The following is an 18667-nucleotide window of genomic DNA, read 5'->3' as shown; positions in this document are numbered from 1 at the left end:
TTATCAATTGAGGAAGAAAAGACATTTGAAAAAAATATAAATTAAAAAAACATTTTTAAGACATTTTTAAAAATCAGTGTCCATTATAACAAACTAGGAATACAAAGGACCTTTCTCCACTTGACAAAAAGGCACCCACGGAAAAGACCGACAGCTAACATCCCAGTGGATGACGTAAGCTGAAAGTGTTCTCCCCAGCACTGGACACGAGGCAAGGATGTCCGCCTTCTCCAGTCCTACTCAATATCAGGAAGTCTTAGCCAGTGCAGTTGGCAAGAAATAGAAATAAAAGACATACCAAATAGGAAGGAGTGAATATAACTGCCCCTATTCATAGATGGCATGATTGTCTACATAGAAAAGTATTAGCAATGTGGAAAAAATAAGGAATTAATAAATGAGTTAGTGTGGCCTCAGGATTAAAGGTTATCTCCCAAAACTCAGTCATGTTTCTGTCTACTACAATGAACATGGAAAACAAACCACTAAGTACATGCTACCGTGTGCAATGGCTCCAACAATAAAACACGCAGGCATAAAGCTAGCAAAATATGTAGAATCTAATTTTTTGGAGAGGTGCAGCCATCTGTACCCTGATTTGGGGAGTAGTTACATGAATTTTTATATGTGTTAAAATTCACAGAACTATACATACAAAAAATCAATTTTACTGTATGTTAATTTAAGAAGTAATTTTTTAAAAAACAAAAACAATAACTTTTAGAAGTATGAACGTGGCATCATTTAGACCAAATTCCTTGGGGTTAGGTAACTGTATGACAATGACAATGCTGTGAATGTCCACAATCAAAACGCAGATCTGGATAGAACATAATAATGTGGACATGAACATGACTGAGTTTTATTTACTGGCCTAGGGTAAGGAAGCAGATCACAATCTTTACTTGGTATTTATTTACTTTAGAGAATTGGAGAGCAGAAGTCTAATTTATGACAAGGAAGATTGGCTGTCTAGAGACATTTATGAGGCTACTCCTTGATAATATGATGGGCCAAATCAAATTGGATTTTATGATCAATACTCTTCATAATAAAGAGACTGAAGCCAGGTGGACTAAAAGAGTCAGTCTTCCTTAATCTACTAAATTTTATTTGCTATGTCTTATTCTCCAAGAACTGACTGTTTATTAATAGACATCTATAATACAAATGGCCAGAAATTCTCTGTCCAGATATCAACTACAGCCCACTGTCTCCATTAGTAATTTTGCTATGCCAGAATTTAATTGGGCTTGAGAGCTATGCTTGCCAACTTTTTCTAAATATAGTACTTTCAAGCTTTATACAGAATATGATACTTGGGCACTCAATGCTTTTCTTTTCTTGCTTGAAAATCAGTGACAGGTGTGGGAGAAAAATCTGTGAGCAGGGTGAAAGCAAATGGATGTGAAAGAGTCTCTAGAATAGTGTCATTTCCAGAGACATTCACTCATGCATTTATTAATTCATTAATTTACTCAACAAATAGTTACAGAGTACCAACTGCGTGATAGGCATTATGCTGATGAGTAAGACAGGCAAGGTTCCAGCTCCATAGAGCTTGCAATTCAGTGGCAAAGGGGGAACAAATATAATCAAGTCAGTGGCAAAGTAAATAAGATATTCACAGCTTATTAGAGGCATTAGAAAGGCAAAGCCAGGCGAGGTGATCAGAGAGCAGTGGGGGGAGGTGCCCTGAAAGGTATGATCAGAAGAGGCCCACTCTGGAAGGTCTGAGCTGAGACCGGAAGGATGGGAGTAAGGTGGCTGGGAGGAAGTGAAGGAATGGGATTTGTAAAAGGGCAATGAAAATACCTGAAGGCAGGAGAAGGTTTGGTGTATTTGAGTGACAGAAANTTCACTCATGCATTTATTAATTCATTAATTTACTCAACAAATAGTTACAGAGTACCAACTGCGTGATAGGCATTATGCTGATGAGTAAGACAGGCAAGGTTCCAGCTCCATGAGCTTGCAATTCAGTGGCAAAGGGGGAACAAATATAATCAAGTCAGTGGCAAAGTAAATAAGATATTCACAGCTTATTAGAGGCATTAGAAAGGCAAAGCCAGGCGAGGTGATCAGAGAGCAGTGGGGGGAGGTGCCCTGAAAGGTATGATCAGAAGAGGCCCACTCTGGAAGGTTTGAACTGAGACCGGAAGGATGGGAGTAAGGTGGCTGGGAGGAAGTGAAGGAATGGGATTTGTAAAAGGGCAATGAAAATACCTGAAGGCAGGAGAAGGTTTGGTGTATTTGAGTGACAGAAAGGTCGCTGTGGTCAGGGAGTGGTGAGTGCTGGTTTAAAACAATGTCAGAGGAGTACAGTAGCAAACGCAGACATAACATTGTAAGTCAAGGTTAAGAGTTCAAATTCGGTTCTATGAGAAGTAGGAAGCGACTAAAGAATTTTAAGTGGGGAAATTGACATACCGGTATTTGATTTGTTTTTAAAAATTACTCTGGTTGGTACCTAGAGATTAGGTTGAAAGGAGCAATGGTGGACCCAAGGACACTAGTTAAAAGACAGGTGTAAAAATTCAGATAAAAGAAAATGACTTAGACCTAGATGGTAATAATGAAGATGGAGAGAAGTAGACAGATTTTAAATCTGTTTTGGATATAGAGTCAATAAAATTTGCTGATAGATTGCATGTGGGGAGGGTTGAAGGAAAGAGAAAATGCAAATATAACTCCTATACTTTTGGCGTGAACAATGAGGATTTGGTACCATCATTCATTGAGGAAGTTAATGCTGGTGGAAGTTTGAGTTTGTGAGAGAGCACAAACTATTTCGAACACATGGAGTCTGAGAAAGCATCAGTTAGATATTCAAATGGGAAGAAATGGTAGGTAATTGGATATGGGAGTGAGGAGCTCAGGACACAGGTCTAAGTTAGACTTAACCAAGAAATGTAGCAAAACCTTGGAGAAGAGGATGGGTGAAAGGAAAGGAACTCAGGACAGAACTGCAAGGGGGGACAACCTTTGGAAATGAGGGAAAGGAGGAGAAACCAGCAAAGGAGTTTGAGAAAGAATGGCCAGTGTTGCTGGAGGAAAACCAGGTGAGGTCAGTCAGTGTTTTGGAAGCCGAGAGATGAGAGTATTGGTAAATGGAGAGGATGGTCACTGGCCAATGACTGGTGGGGCTGAGGCTGCAAAAAGGGCAAGTCAGATGAAGGCAGAGAACAGCCGTTTGGATTGGCAACATGGGAGACATTTTTACCATTAAGGAGTTTTAGTGAAAGAAAACCAGCTTTAGTGGGGGCTGGGAGCAGAAACATGGTTCGAATTAAAGTATTGATACAAATGAGAGGTCAAGAAGCAGAGACAATGAGTGCAGGTAATGCATTCCAAATGTTCAGCTATTCAAGGGAGCAGATATGTGGGGTCAAGGAAAAGCTTTTCAACATGGCATTCCTTAGAGAATACTTCCGTGCTGATGGAAACTGTCAGTCAAGAGGAAGAAACAAATGATGTGGGAGAAAATGGATACAAAGGAAGAAGGAGGGTTGTGGAGGAAGAGGCAGGTGACCTTTGATAAGAGCAAAGGCAGAGATGGGTAAACGTGCCTAGTTAATCCTTGTAAGGTAGTAAGTGGCATGTGGTGCCTATAACCTGGCTCCTGGGTTAACAGACTACATGTAAGACCCAGGCCAGATGGGCTCAGCTCCCCTGCAATTGCAACAGTATGAGAGGGACCCCAAAAGCTCAGCATACCTCCCTCAAAGGGAACTGGGTGAGGAGGGGAGTCACATTCAAGAAAATCTGTGATCATTGCTGTCCCACTTGAGTGTTCTGTTTCATGCAATGAATCAATAAACTGAACAGTAAACTGATTTTATGCTATCAATAATATAATTGAGATATTTATTATTCCCCACAATATTAGGTGGGGAAAATAAGATGATCAAAATTATGAACAGTAAAACAACAACAAACTTACAACTGTCAACAAATGAGCATAAAAACAAAAACTAAGCAAACAACTAGAACAGAAACAGAATCACAGAAATGGAGGGTTATCAGTGAGGAGGGGATGGGGGAGAATGAGGGAAAGGGTACAGGGAACAAGAAGCATAATTGATTGGTACAAATTAGACAGGGGGAGGTTAAGAATAGTATAGGAAAAAGAGACGCCAAAGAACTTATATGTATGACCCATGGACATGAACTAAGGGGGGTGAATGTGGGTGGGGAGGAGCTGCAGAGCGGAGGGGAGATAAACAGGAGGAAAATGGGACAACTGTAAGGGCACAATCAATAACATAGATTTCTAAAAAGAAATCTATCATACATACAAGGAAACTTATGAGAGTAGGAATGTCCTATTTCAAATGTCCACATTGGTGGCATATCATGGACTAGACTGGCTATGAGATATGTTGAGACCACCATGGCGGACCCACCTGAAACTGGGACAGAAGTTTCCCTATACAGACAGGGAAACCAGGGACAGAGGCTACAGCTTCCCGGGCACCCAGCACCCTTCGTACGACTAAAGGAATATCCCTTCGGCGAACATCTCCTACGAGAAGACGTTTACTCTGGTAGCATTGGGAGGTGGCTCTCATGGCCTGTGTTCAATTGCACAGGGGGACCACACCTGCAGGACAAAGGTCGCAGGATCCGCATGTGTGGCAAACAGGGACTGACAAACTGAGAGTGCGGAGTGCCAGGATCCAGGGCTATAGGAACCAGTCACTCCCACGAAATCCTATGAAATCTGGGTAGTGAGCAACAGCGATAAATTTAACCTTGCTGGGCAGGCAATCTTCTGACTCCAGAGATCTTGTTTTTACCCCTCACTCTTCAGCCACAGTTAAGCTCGAATATGAATATGTTTTTACTTAGTAAATTTAGAGTGAGCGTTTTGGAGATCTAGGTGGCCATTTCTATCACATTAAAAATAGTCATTCTTGTTTTACTATAGAAATGTGTACACACGGAGAGACACACACACACACAGAGGCAATGTCCTAAAATAGGCCAGAACATACTCTAACTTAGGGTGTAGGAATAGAGCATGTAGCCATTGTACAGTCAAATCCTTGACGTATAAACCTCACTAAATCTCTTAAAGAGAGTCATTAAAAAAGTTTTATGATTTCATGAGACACCTCTAGAGGCACACCCACGATGGCACGCACATAGTCATTAGTCACTTAGCAGAGTCAGCCTCTCTACGAACACAAACACAAAACCCAAAATTAAACACTGCTCCACATTTGGGCAACCCTAAGCACCACTGGACATCGTCCACTGCCTTCAGAGCTGAAGCTACCAGTGAAAACATCCTCTGAGGCACCATGCTGCTCATGCTTGAGAAATTCTAAATGTTCTAGAGACTTGAGTGTGACATCAAGCTCCATCCCTAACTGGGTGGGATTGAGAGCAGCTCTTCCCGTTTGCAGAAACTACTACAGATCTCACATTCTCCTTCGAGTGTTTTCTCACCTCTCCTTAGGATTATTTTCATATTGCATCACTGGTGAGTAAACAGTTCTTTCTTGATAAATTACTTTATTTGAAAGTAATGTCCCAAAAGGTGTTTTCCCCTCCCTGGAAATCTATCAATGGCAGTTTTCTTCAGGAGTCTTTTTCTATTTCTCTCTCACACAGACTGAAGACTTACTGGGAGATACAGAAGACACATTTTGTCAGGTAAATTTTGAACTTATTACATATGCCACCTAAGTGCTCTTTAATATAATTTTCTCAATTTACCTGGCATTTGACTGTATTGGGGGTCACTCATGTTCAACTCGCCCTGGACTTTAGATCCATGTGAAGGAAGCCATGTTGGTGGGGTAAGAGCAAGAGAGAAAGCTTTGAAAAACATAGTTTAGCCATGCAGACACTTCCGTTCCCCTAGGAAGACAGAAACAATTGAACCAGGAGCCTGAAGGTGAAGACTTACAGGTATAGCAATGACTAAAAATTGGGGAGAAGAGTGGAAATCAGAACAAGCGCACTGCTGACCATGGTCCTGAGAAATATTTGCCTACTAGGGCCTAACTGCTTCTCCTGATCCTGAAATAGCAATGGTGAATCTGATAAAACTCTCTCAGGACTTCCGAATCAGGTGAGGAAGGAAGTGGTGGTGGGAAGAATGGAGGGAGGCAAAAGAGAGAGAAATGGGCAGAGGTCCTTGGAGCAGCATATAGGGGGGAAAAAGGCTTTCTGGACAATATTTTCAGTTAGTAGTGATGACCAAGAAAGAAACCACCAGTCATACTTATAAAGCAAACATCTGAAGGCAACTAAGCAATTCTACTAGCAGATGCAGAGCCGTGGAAGGGAGGACATGAACAAACAGGTGTGGTCCAATGACAAGAAGGAAACCAGTTGTGTAGAACCGAAATGTCATTGATGTCAGTTATACCAACATCCTCCTCTCACCCGTCTACATGATCTCCTTGGAGGATCTTACCCATGCCCATGGCTTCACTACGACCCCGGCTTTATATTCCCCACTGTAATCTCTCCTTTGAGCAGCAGAACTTAATATCCAACTACTTCCCATCTCTATTTGAAGGACTCATGAGATGTGAATTCCCTTATCAATATGTTTGTGGGAAGAGAATAATTGGCAGTACAGGAAAAAAGTGCTCCAACAAATAGACTACTAGACAGACAGAGTAAACCAAGGGCCGAAATTCAGGATAAAGGACGAAAACACTAGCTGGGTAAGAAACTTCAACATGAGACATGGGGGCTTATTCAGAAAAGACAGTGAGAGAGGAGACCGAAGCCCAAACAGAGGCATTTCCCGACGATGGTAACTGCAAAGAAAAGTAATTATGCTCTGCGTACCTTGCGGAAAGAACTGTTGAGCAGGCATCTGATCTTCCAGTCAGATCTGTACCCATGAATAGGAACCTTGTCAAAGAATCATAAATCATAAATAAGATTCTGAAACCCAGAAACTCAGAGCCTGAAGGAAACTCACATATATACATATAAACCCAGAACAGTGATGACGGGTTCATCAGGTCCACAGCCTCAGAATTCTAGAACCAAGGCTGGAAGGATATCTTAGAGGATGTAAAAGTGATACTGCTTTACACAGTGGGTAGCAAACTTATGGAATTCCTAGTTCTAGAGGTAACAAAAGCTAAACACTAAAATCAAGTTGAAAATTATCTTGATCCTTTCCTTGATAGAAACATCATAGCATATTAGCAAGGGACTTTTATTGGCAGTGGGGCATAACTATTTTTACATACCTGAAGTCCTGGAGAAACTTGTAAATACCATCTTGATGTTTCTTGCTGTCTAAATTCACCTCCCAGAGAGGCCAGGACCTCCCAAGCCTCAGGTAAATGCAGAGGTAATGCAAGACTGCCCACAGGTTACAGAACATGGAGCTGATAGAGAGCTGAACATCAACATCTTGGACTAAAATCACAGCTAAGATCATCTGAACACCACATGTGCAGTAACATGATGACATTTAGTGGTCAAAAGATAGAATGAGCAAGTTCAGATGAGAGAAAGGAGGTGGGCACTGGAGAGATGTCTTGAGATACAAATATAGGCCATCTAGGGGGCAAGGACCTGGCCGTGGCTGAGGAGCAGGCTGTCGTGGGCACCATGCATGGCACACTTTCAGAGACAAAACCTGCCAGTGGACCAGGGACCTTTCCATATACCTTTTGGACCTTGGAACATGAAATGCAATGCATACATTATACCATCCTCTGACACGTACTAGAATGAAAGGGCGGAGAGGGCCATGAGAAGATGCACTCACATGCGTGCACATGCACTCACTCACACACGCCCTCCCACCGTGTTTTCGTAGTGCCCAAAGCCAAGAAAGGAGGAGAGGAGGGCCCTTTGAACCAAGGACTAAAAAAGTTTTTAGCAGTATGTCATGCACATGAGAATTTAATGAGTCACAAATTCCAGTGGGTGTTTTCCTCTCAATTTTCCAGTGTGTTCTATCTTGCAAATATTTGTACTTGGATGATAATGTGACTTTTGTTGGACAGCCACACTGACTCCCTCACGAAGAGCTTTATTTTGAGTCAGAAGACATCTGTTAAATTGAGATTTACAAAGAACTTAATAAATACAAACATAAATAGATGAGTTTGCATGTTATATTCTGAGCATCCCCTTCCTCATGTACTTGCAAATTATACACCAGTATGCAAAGCATCTCCAAAGAGCACTGTGTAAATCTCCTTAGGATCTTTTCTTTCTGAGCACCTTGGAGATGTTCTTTCATCCAAAGCTGTTAATTAGGTAGGTTAAACATTGCCTTCCTCATATGCAGGCTTTGTATCTCCAGGCTATTGAAGCAGAATGTGGGAAAAGGCTAAGCAAATGCGTAGGATTGTGACAATTGATGATTGACATCGAGGATTCATAATACATGCATCCCAGACAGAGATTTCAGTCAAGTTTAGCAGTAGACAGGCTACACTGCCGTACAAGCCAAAATCCTTGGGAACATCATATTCCTGGGGATCGAGCTGTGTTATGATTTTCAGGCTCATAAGTGAGTCAGAATTGGCCTCATCGCTTTGCTTTTGAAACCGTTCCTTGGCACTGTCACAGTGACAAACCAATGGCCTAAAATGCAATTAGCTATTATGCATCCTTGTTAAGCAACAGCCTGCCTGCCCCTGGCGCTGCATGTGAGATGAAGTCGATGCGGCACGCCTAGCTGCCAGGCAGCCCCAGTGCAGAGGAAAGAAGGAGCTCGCTTTAAACGAGGCATTTCTTTGCAGACTCCAAAATCTATTTTTAAAAATTAACAATAAAAAACCCAAACACATTTCCTGCCAAATTAAAAAGCAGTTTTATAACATGGTATAAGTGCGGTGTTGAAGAAGTTAAGAACTTCCTCTGGAACTTTGTAATAGTTTAACAGCATTTATCATTTATCTCCTGTGGATAAAAAGGTAGAGAGGGTCAGAAAGGCACAGTGCGCAAATTGGTTTCCGCAGCCTTCGATAAAAAAACATTTGCATTATTACCTCATTTCAGCGGCCCTCGGATTCTGATTGAGGACAGTATTTGGCTTTCCAAAACTGAAGGCACCTCCTTTGGGGACAAAGAAGCCAGAACATAGAAAACTTTGCACTCCCAACCCTTCCCTTGTAAAGTCAAGTCCTAACAAGAGGAAGGACATCAGTTTCGCCATCTACCTGTAAATGCAGGAGTATGAGGATAATGATAATGACAGATTGTCCAACACTCAACAAGAGTACTCTGTTAATCCAGGGGAGCCAGAGTCTCAAATGGAAATGAAGGGTCCGGAGGTCCCATGTCCTGACCTGAGTCCTGCTTCTCCCAGCTGGCCCCCAGGCACCCATGGTAAAATCCTAGTCATTTCCTGAATATACAGCAACAGCACATAGATTTCTTTTCACAATACACAGCTTCTGAGGTTGTGGTCCCTGATCTTTGAAATAGAACTTCAAAGTAGAACTTCAGTGTGCAGTACGGGACATGCATGGTTGTTGGCTATGGGAGATGGGTTGCACACGGCCCCAGTTAGTGGCTTTCCAACGTCCATGCATTTCGTCCTATAGCTTTATAGGCCTCATCCACTGTGACTCTGGGCTGGACCATATGGCCCTGTGTGAGTTCCTCTGGCCAATGGCGCTGCAGGAAATCTGACACTTGCAGAGGCTTTACAAAGTGAGCACTTCTGCTTCCTCTCTTGTTTCTCAGGGATTGTCATGAGAACCTGCCAGACCTAGCCTGCCCCCGGGGACAGGTGGGGTGTGTGCAGGTGACACAGCCACGGAGGAGATCTCGGCAAGCCCAGCCATGGCCGCACCAGACCGGCAAGACTTCATCTGACCCACCAGCTGAATGGGCACGTGTATGAGCCTCACTAACCCATGGACTCGTGGGAAATAATAAACGCCTGTTGTACTGAGCCACTGATTTGGGGGTGTTTTGTTACATGATATTACATTGGTCATAGGTAACTGATACAAGGCTAGAGCTAAATTTTTTAGGGCAACAGAGAGGAAGTTGAAGGATACCATCAGTTATCCTGCTTCTCTATTCTTCCCCAGGCAGCCTCTCCTGTTTTAACACATGTTAAACAAAACCTTTAAGACGCCATTTGAAAGAGCATGGAAGGATTGGTCTGTGTGAAGCACCCGCAGTTTGGGGAGGCATCATAGGCAAGAGGTGAAGTGAGAGTTCAGGACCTGGGTGATCGTGAACAGCCCCTAGGGGAATGGGTGCAAGGACAGATGGGACTCAAGAGCCCAAGATGCGGACTTCTCCTAAAGCTGAGTGTCCAACTACCCACTGCCTGTGGGGCTCTGGGGCTCAGGGCCTCAGGGGCATAGCAGCAAGCTTAAAGACACAGGTTCTGTCTCATCATCACCTTCCCTGAAAGGAACTTTACAGAATCTCTGAAGGAATCTCAAAAGTCATCTGATATGTTCACTCCTTCTGATGCTTCATAAACACGAGGGCCCAGTTTGTTATAAGCTGAACACATAGGTGTTTGGGAGCGATGTTAAATGACTGGCGGTCACTGGGAACGTTTAGACAGGGACTCAGAACTGGAAAAGGCTGCAGTGGGTTCAGGTTTCCTCCCTGGAACACAGGCCAGAGCCTTAGGTTCCCCTAAAGCTTTTAATCCACACATTAAATTTAGAACCTGAAGAAAATATAAACTGGGTTTAATTAGACAAAATTCCACATCTCAAGTCAAACGTCAATGTACTAAGTGCCTGGTGTTGTGCCCTCTGCTGGCCACTATGTTTTTACAAAACAAGGAGGACGCAGCCCTCTACCTTCCAAGACGAACATACTGGAAGTACTAGCGTACTAATGAGGACTACAGAATTATAATTATTACATGTTCACAACTATCGAGATTCTCCTGATTCCATACAAAGAGAAGTGTTATCCTTCTCCACCTCCTGGCAGAGAAGTCTGGCCACGTAACTCATTTGGGGCAATGGAAGGTGAATGAAATTGATGGGTGTGATTTTTTTGGCAAAGACATTTAGTTACTGGTGCTCGGCTCCAACCTCCCTTCCCTGTGGTATTCATTTCTCATGGAAGCAGAGGTCGGGACGGAGCCTCTGCCAGCCCAGACCCTTCAGTGATGACCACAGAGACTCTCTGTCGACCACATGGGAGGTTTAGTGTGAATGAGAAATACAATTTTTGTTATTGAAATCATAGAGATTTGGAGATTGCTTGTTCCTCAATAGTAACTTTGCTTATCCTGACTGATACAATAATCATCTTCTAAAATGTTGGTGCCTTAACTATATAAGCCTAACTATATAAGGGGCAAAAATCAATGTGGACTAGAATATTCTGGAAAGATAGTTGTGTTACAATAGGTAATACAGCCCTGGCTGGTATGGTTCAGTGGATTGAGTGCAGGCCTGCGAAGCAAAGGGTCACTGGTTAGATTCCCAGTCAGGGCACATGCCTGGGTTGCAGGCCAGGTCCCCAGCAGGGGGTGCATGAGAGGCAACCACACATTGATGTTTCTCTCCCTCTCTTTCTCCCTCCTTTCCCCTTCCTCTAAATATAAGTAAATAAAATCTGTTTTTTAAAAAGGTATGCAAGGGATAAAAGGAGTGGGAAGAAAAAGGCAGAAAAGAAAACTAACACACACAAACACAAAAATAAGGATGTACTTATTTTTACCTTCATCACAGGACTTACTATTATTATTGTGTAGTTGGGGGCTCTTGCGTCTGTCTGCCCCCCCTCCCCGGGCCCTGGCAACAATGAGTTCTCAGGCAATGTTTATTGAATAAAATAGCAGTGTGTGTTGAAGTTAATGGGATGATGAATCTGAATCCATCAGTAGGTAATAGAAAATTAGGTTTGATTGGCAACAAAACACCACTTAAATAGCAGAGACAATAAATGTGCAGCAGGAGTCTCAATGCGGCATATATTTACCCCGGAAAGACCTCGGTTCCCTCGTCCACAAAATGGGGCAGGTGACCCGGGAGGTTTACCACTGTCCGCACAGCCAGGGTGTTGTTATCTGTGTTGTTTTGATCTAGAAGTTCCTTTGCTTTTTCCATTTAAACTTTAATCACTTTAATGATCTAATCACATCATTGGATTTTCCATGACATTAGTATTCTTTTAAAAGCTTCAGGGCATTATACAATTCTTTGCCAGCATTAAGCCAGGTTTCTTTAAAGTGGAATAACATGAAGTTTTCAGGGGGAAAAAAAAATGTTCAGCTAGTGGTAAGTTCAAAGCAGGTCTTGATTTCTTCAGTTCATATGTAATTTGCTCAGGAATTCTCTTTTTCGTGAAGTTATTGGGGTGGCACAGGGGGAGGGGCTCTGGCGGGAGTGTAGAATGACCTCTATATTGGTAATAAATGCAAATAGCTCCATCTGTGGTGACCAAAATTTTTATAACTATGATTTAGTCTACAATTTTAAAGAAAGGAAATGTCTATGTTTCTCTAAGTGTTTCCATAGGTGTACTTTGAAAACACCTCTCCTGTCATTGAATCTTCTTCCGTATATTTAGGTTCCGTGCTGGGTTCTGGTGTGTTTTATTATGTGGCCCTTACTATACCTCTCGCCCCGTGACTGCAGTCAGGAGCACGCTGCCACTTACATCCCAGTCCTTCAGGGCCCTGCCCTCAGGAGTACAGCCCTGCTTCCAGGCCGAGCAGGCCCCATGGGGCTGATGCCCAGGAGTGGTACCCACGCTGGGTACACCGCTCTCCTGAGGGGAAACCTCAGACTGGGGTTTGCTGTCCGAACGGCCTCTGACCAGGCCCAGGACAGCCTTCATCCTAGGTACCATAATGAAGCTGTGAAGCAACAGTGATGAAGACAATGCTTGTTAGAAGGCAATTGTACCCTCAGGACGGCATTAGCAGCAAGGCCCACCCAGGGGTCCTTAAGCTTCCCTGGAAGGAGATTAATTAAGGACAAAAATACTCACAAAGAACTTCCTTGCTTTGGAAATTTTTTTAAAAATAACAATCTTTATTAGGGATGAAGATGATAAGGCAGGGATCTGGGGAGAGGACGTCTGAGCAACAATTTCAGTGTTGATGCATTCAGATTAGTGGACTCTGCTAAACTGTGCCATGGCCAGTCAGCGACTCATCAATCTGACTATTTTCACAGTGAAAACAGAAGACACTGAACACAAGTTTCTCCTACTGCGAAAATATCTACGTGCATATCTCAGACAATCTTGGAAAGGCTTAATATGGGGACGAGGGAGGCAGGGAATTCACTTGGGCTAATCACATATGATCAGTTTAAATGAGTTTCCTCTTATTTGCACTTTCTTAGGAGTGCTCAGGGAAACCATGCTATGGATTCCTGCCTCTGGTGGCAGCAAGCTTATTGACTCATCTGTGCCAACTGCACATCAAAGCTATGCTGTTGGCCTTGGGGTGGGGAGGGGAGGAGGGGGGGTGCGCCCTGGAGGGATCCATGCATCTGGGACTGGGTGGGTGTCTCTGATATAGCCACTCCTCACCTCCAGAGAGGCTTCTCAGCCACAATTAAATAACAGAAATGACCAATACACAAGCCCTCAAATATTTCCTCCCACGCAAAGCCTGAATTCTGCACAATGGATGGCATAGGTGCGGAATGGCTGCCCACATGACACCTTTTACTGTTAGTGTACCTGTGAGATCAAGGACTTCTGAGTACAAGGAATTCAACTGGAACGCCCCAGGGAAGATTCCTCCCATGTCCCTTAGGTTCCTAGTTATTTGCATACCACACCAGGGCTCCTGTGACGTGAAGGTTAATCATTACTCTTTTACAATTACCTCTAAGAATCTTCTGAGTCCATCCACTTCTTCCCACCTTCATAGCTACCACCTTGGTCCAAGCTATCATAACTTCTCACCTGGACTATTGCAACAGCCCTGAAACCTGCCCTCCTAGCAGCCTCCGCATTGCATTTAAATCAATCTGGTCCTCTTTTTTATTGAATTAAAACTCACATAACATAAAATTAACCATCTTAAGGTTCCCAGCATGTTGGCACTGTGATTCACAGTGCTGTGCACACACCACCTGTATCCAGTTCCCAGACCTTCTCATCGTCCCTAAGGGGAACTCCATGCCCAGTAAACGGTCCCCTCCATCGCCCCTCCCTCCCAACTCCTAGCAAACACAAATCTGGTTTCTGTCTAAATAGATTTCCCTTTTCTATATATTTAATACAGAGACAATCATAAAATATTTGCATTTTTTAACCTGGCTTCTTTTACTTGATGTAAGATCCATCCATGGATCATTTTCAAGGTCCATCCATGTTGTAGTATGCGTCACTACTTTATCCCTGTTTATGGGTGAGTAATTTCCACTTTATGGCTATACCACAATTTGGCCATTAATCCATTGATAGAATTGGGTGGTTTCCACTTTGGGCCAGTGTGAATAGTAGTTATGAACATTCATGTTCAAACTCAGAGTTGTCATACACACACACACACACACACACACACACACACACACCTGATCATGACCTTGTTTCCTTAACAGTAGATGGGAAAAACTGGGAATGCCAAAGAAACCAGAGGTCAATGCACCCTGTCAATTCTGAGGGTAGCAGAAGTCCATCAAAGCAGCTGGGTGGCATTGTGAGAATAAAGTTTTAATTTCCAAACAGTCCTATGAAGCATGCAGAAGCCTGGCCAGCCCTGGCTGGTGTAGCTCAGTGGATTGAGCGCGGGCCTGCGAACCAGAGTATCACAGTTTGATTCCCAGTCAGGGCACATGCCTGGGTTGCGGGCCAGTTCCCAGCAGGGGGCGCCTGAGAGGCAACCATACATTGATATTTCTCTCCTTCTCTCCTTCCCTTCCCCTCTAAAGATAAATAAATAAAAAATCTTTTTTAAAAAACTGTTTAAAAATTTTACAAAAAAAGAAGAAGCCTGGCCAGCCTAAAGTTGCCAAGCCTCATGTTTCATAGCGAATGAGTAAGAAAGCGAGTCTTTCTCAAACCCCAGTCTCCAGACCTCGATGTCTGTCTTGGCTACCACTTTCAAGACTGACACTGGGGACAGCCCTTTTCATTCTCCAAGACTCTCACCAGCCAAAGAAACATCAGCCAGCCAGTAGGACAGGATCAGACATTGTTCCCTAACTAGACTCTGGTTTCTGTTCACAGGCCTGTCAGAATACCTCTAGGCTGCATAGCAAACCAAACGTGGACAGAGACCTCTGCTCTACATGCACATTTACCCAGCCTTCTAACGGCGTGCGGGTGTGACAAGCACTCTGATGCTAATACCAAGCCAGACAAGTGCAGGCATTTTGTTCATTAGAAGGCACCATTTTTCAACTCTTATCAGCACGTAAATTAGATTGGACTCTCTGACCGGCTGCTCTGAAAGCACAACCTTCCAAAACTCAATTAACAAAATTTCCATTCCTGTATGGCACTTCAGATGATGAGGGGTGAGCAGGTCCTGTCGTGAGGACTGGGCTGGAGCACCTCTCCCCCGATGCAACCAAGACAGGCTGGGTCTTCCTAAGGTAACAGCTGCTAGAATCAAGCCACAGTGACATGAAGCAGAAGCTGTGAACATTTTCTTGCTGGAAGTTCTTTAGAAATCGCTAATGCCAATGCCGTTCTCTGATAAAGAAGGAAACTGAACCCCAGTGGCAGAAACAGGGGGGCTCTGATACAGATGCTCAGCGTGGGCTATCAGGGCAGGGGCTGAGGAAGGCCTGGAAGGAATGCTGGGGCAGCTTCCAACCCACGCCCAGCTGTAAATCAGAGAAACCCGTTTTCATCTAGTCCTACTCCTCTTTCACTCACCCCACCCTCTCCCTGGCACCATCATCCCCCCCCCCCAAACCTGGAAGTCTGTACCGTAGCGCCCCACCCCCATCTGCTCTCAAACGCTGCCTTGGAACCCACATTTCTCCTTTCCTTCCTTCCCTCCTCCCTCTGATACTGATTGCTTGCTTTAATGATCTGTAGAGTGCCATAGACTCTCAGAAAAAGATGCATGTGCACACACACTTTTGTGCACAGTTTCAGAGTGTTCTCAAACCTCCTGAAGCCTGGCCCTTCTATCCCGATTTAGAACTCTTGCTGTCTGCCTTTCTCCCACTAAACAATCATGGAGGAAACTAGCCAGAAACTTTTGACTTTGCACTGAAAAGGATTGCCGACCAGGTTCCCCACAGAGCAAAACCTGAGACAAAGCCTTAGAAATGAGCGCCTTCTCGGTGAGTGTGATTCCAGAGAGATGGTGGGAAGGGATGAAGTAAGAAAACGGGCTTTATGGAGTTTGCCAACCCAGAGTGTAGAGTGTGAACTGTTCTGGATGGCACAGCTTGAGCGCAGAGCAGGTAGCTGAGGAATCCCCAGCTGAGGCATCAATAAAGAAACTCCAAAACAGGTGTTGAAAGAGGCAGGAGCTAAGCCCAAGGTGAGGCGCAGCTTGTACCTGCATGAAACTGGCCGTTTCTGAAGTGTCTTCTAGTCCTAGTTTATGATACTATCTAAGCCAGATGTTCCAGGTTGGTAAGACAGTCTCAAGTCAGTCACTTAAGCCAGGGTGCCCCCATGAGCCTCCTCATCACCACTCCGCCCACTCCCTCATTTCCAAACCACGGGGGGGCCTCGCAAAAACAACGTATGTGCGTGGCATTCACACAACTACTATGAGTGATGCAAAACGTGTGGGAAAAGACTGTTGGATGACATGAAATACGCATATCAAAATTTACAGTGTGATCTTATTCTTATGAAAGGAGAAGTACGTGTGTGTGTGCGCGCGCACGTGTGTGTGCGGAGAGATGAATACAAAGAGATAGATGGTTTAAAGTGTGCATACCGGGGCAGGATTGTAAGTGATTTCTCCCTTGTGTTGGCTGAATTTTCTGTGTCCTACGATGAGCAGGGGAGAGAATAGGGGAGGTTAAGAATGGTGAGCGTGTGATCCCCAAACATCATTAGGAGGAAAAAGCTGTCTCCAAAGGAACTTGGGAAGGAAGAAGGACTGAGAATTCTGGTGTTACACAGAGCTGGCTCTAATCTTACCTATTAACGACTGCTCCTTAAGAAGAGTTACTCCAACTCTTTTAACCTTAGCTTTCCTAACAGTATAATGGGTAGAGAAATGCCTACCCATATAAATACCTATGTTCCTGGGCTATTTTGAAGTTTAGAACAATACCCACATAAAATAGGTCTTCCTAATAACTCCTACAATTAATCATTTGAATTTATTGTGGCAATTTATAATAATAGTAAGTAAGCTTTGCCCTTGGCTGTATTCCAGATGGGCTTTGCCTGAAATCACAAATGTTCATAAAGTGTCACACACAGTATCATTCGTAGGTCTGTTTTAAAAAATGTGCCAAGCATCTGCTAAGCACCAGACTCTGGGGAAATAAATCTGTGCCCTTAAAAAAAGACCTGCAGACAGAGTGAGGGAGATATGTTAACAGAGAGGAGTCACAGTGTGCTGAGTGTGTAGCAGGTATGCAGGGGGAGCTACGGGAACACTGGAAGGGGTTTCCCCACCTGGGGGAGTTGGGGAAGGCTTTACAAAGCATGCGAGGTTGCATCCCAGTCTTTAAGGAGGCTTGTCTTGATTAGGAAAAAAAGAGCAGGAAGGGCATTTTAGTGAGCTCCGTTTGCACAGAGTCAGAACTGTGGAAGAGGCACAGTGTGTTGGGGCAATGGGATGACTTTCAATATGACTGGGGGCACAACTGGATCAGGACAGGCGAGAACTGAAATCAGAGCACCAAACCAGGTCACAGTGGCCTTGCGTTCTGTGCTAATGGGTTTGACAAGGTGGAGCGAGCATGGATCTTTCAGCAGATGAATGGCAAGGTCAGGCTTATGCATCCACTTGAATAGGAGACTGGAGGCTGGACTGAAGTAAAGAAAGCCTTTACAGCTAGATAACTAGTAAAAAGCCGGGTGATAATCCAAAGAGATCATGAGGTTCGTAATAAAGACAGGACAGTGGAATAAGAAGTGGGATTGGATTCAGAAACTCTTTCAGTGGTAGAATTGAAAGGATTGGGAGACTAACGGGGGAGAGTAAGGGAAAGGGACAGATTCCAGATGCCAGCCAGGTATCTAGTTCGAAAGATTGGATGGACGACTTCACTGGCAGACAAGCAGGGAGGAGGCAATTTTGAAGGGAAGGTGAATCCAGCTTGAGTTTGAGATGACTGTGAGGCTTGTGGATGAGACGTTTGGCAAAGGAAAGTTGTATGCAAATTTGGGAATCATTAACATGATATAGGTTGCAACCAATAACCATGGCAATGGATAAGACCACAAAGGGGAAAATTGTATATTGGAAAGGGGCCTGATGACTAAGGGAACTATCTGTCCAGGTCTGCCCAGGGCAGTCTTGGTTTCTATCTGTTGTCTGACATTACCCACAGTAACCTCTTTGATCTCAAAAGTGTCCCAGTTTGGAGAATAAATCATAGAGTTGCCTCACCAATAACCCAACTATGGGGACCATCAAACAAGGAACAAAGGAGGCGGGAAGGGGTATGAAGAGGTGGCAGGAAATCGGAAAGGAGAATCTTCAACTATGCAGGGAATAGGCTCCTAATTAAAACTATAAATTTCATGCTCTCAAGTAAAATACCTACCAAATTTTTATTGGAATTTGACCATTTAAACTAAAGTCACCAATTGAAAAAAATAAATGTAAGAGACAAGCCAT

The sequence above is a fragment of the Sturnira hondurensis genome, unplaced genomic scaffold, assembly GCF_014824575.4.
Source record: "Sturnira hondurensis isolate 20B ecotype Veracruz unplaced genomic scaffold, ASM1482457v3 Scaffold0008196, whole genome shotgun sequence".
In the NCBI taxonomy this organism is placed as follows: Eukaryota; Metazoa; Chordata; class Mammalia; order Chiroptera; family Phyllostomidae; genus Sturnira; species Sturnira hondurensis.
Note: the sequence above shows the minus strand (reverse complement) of the source record.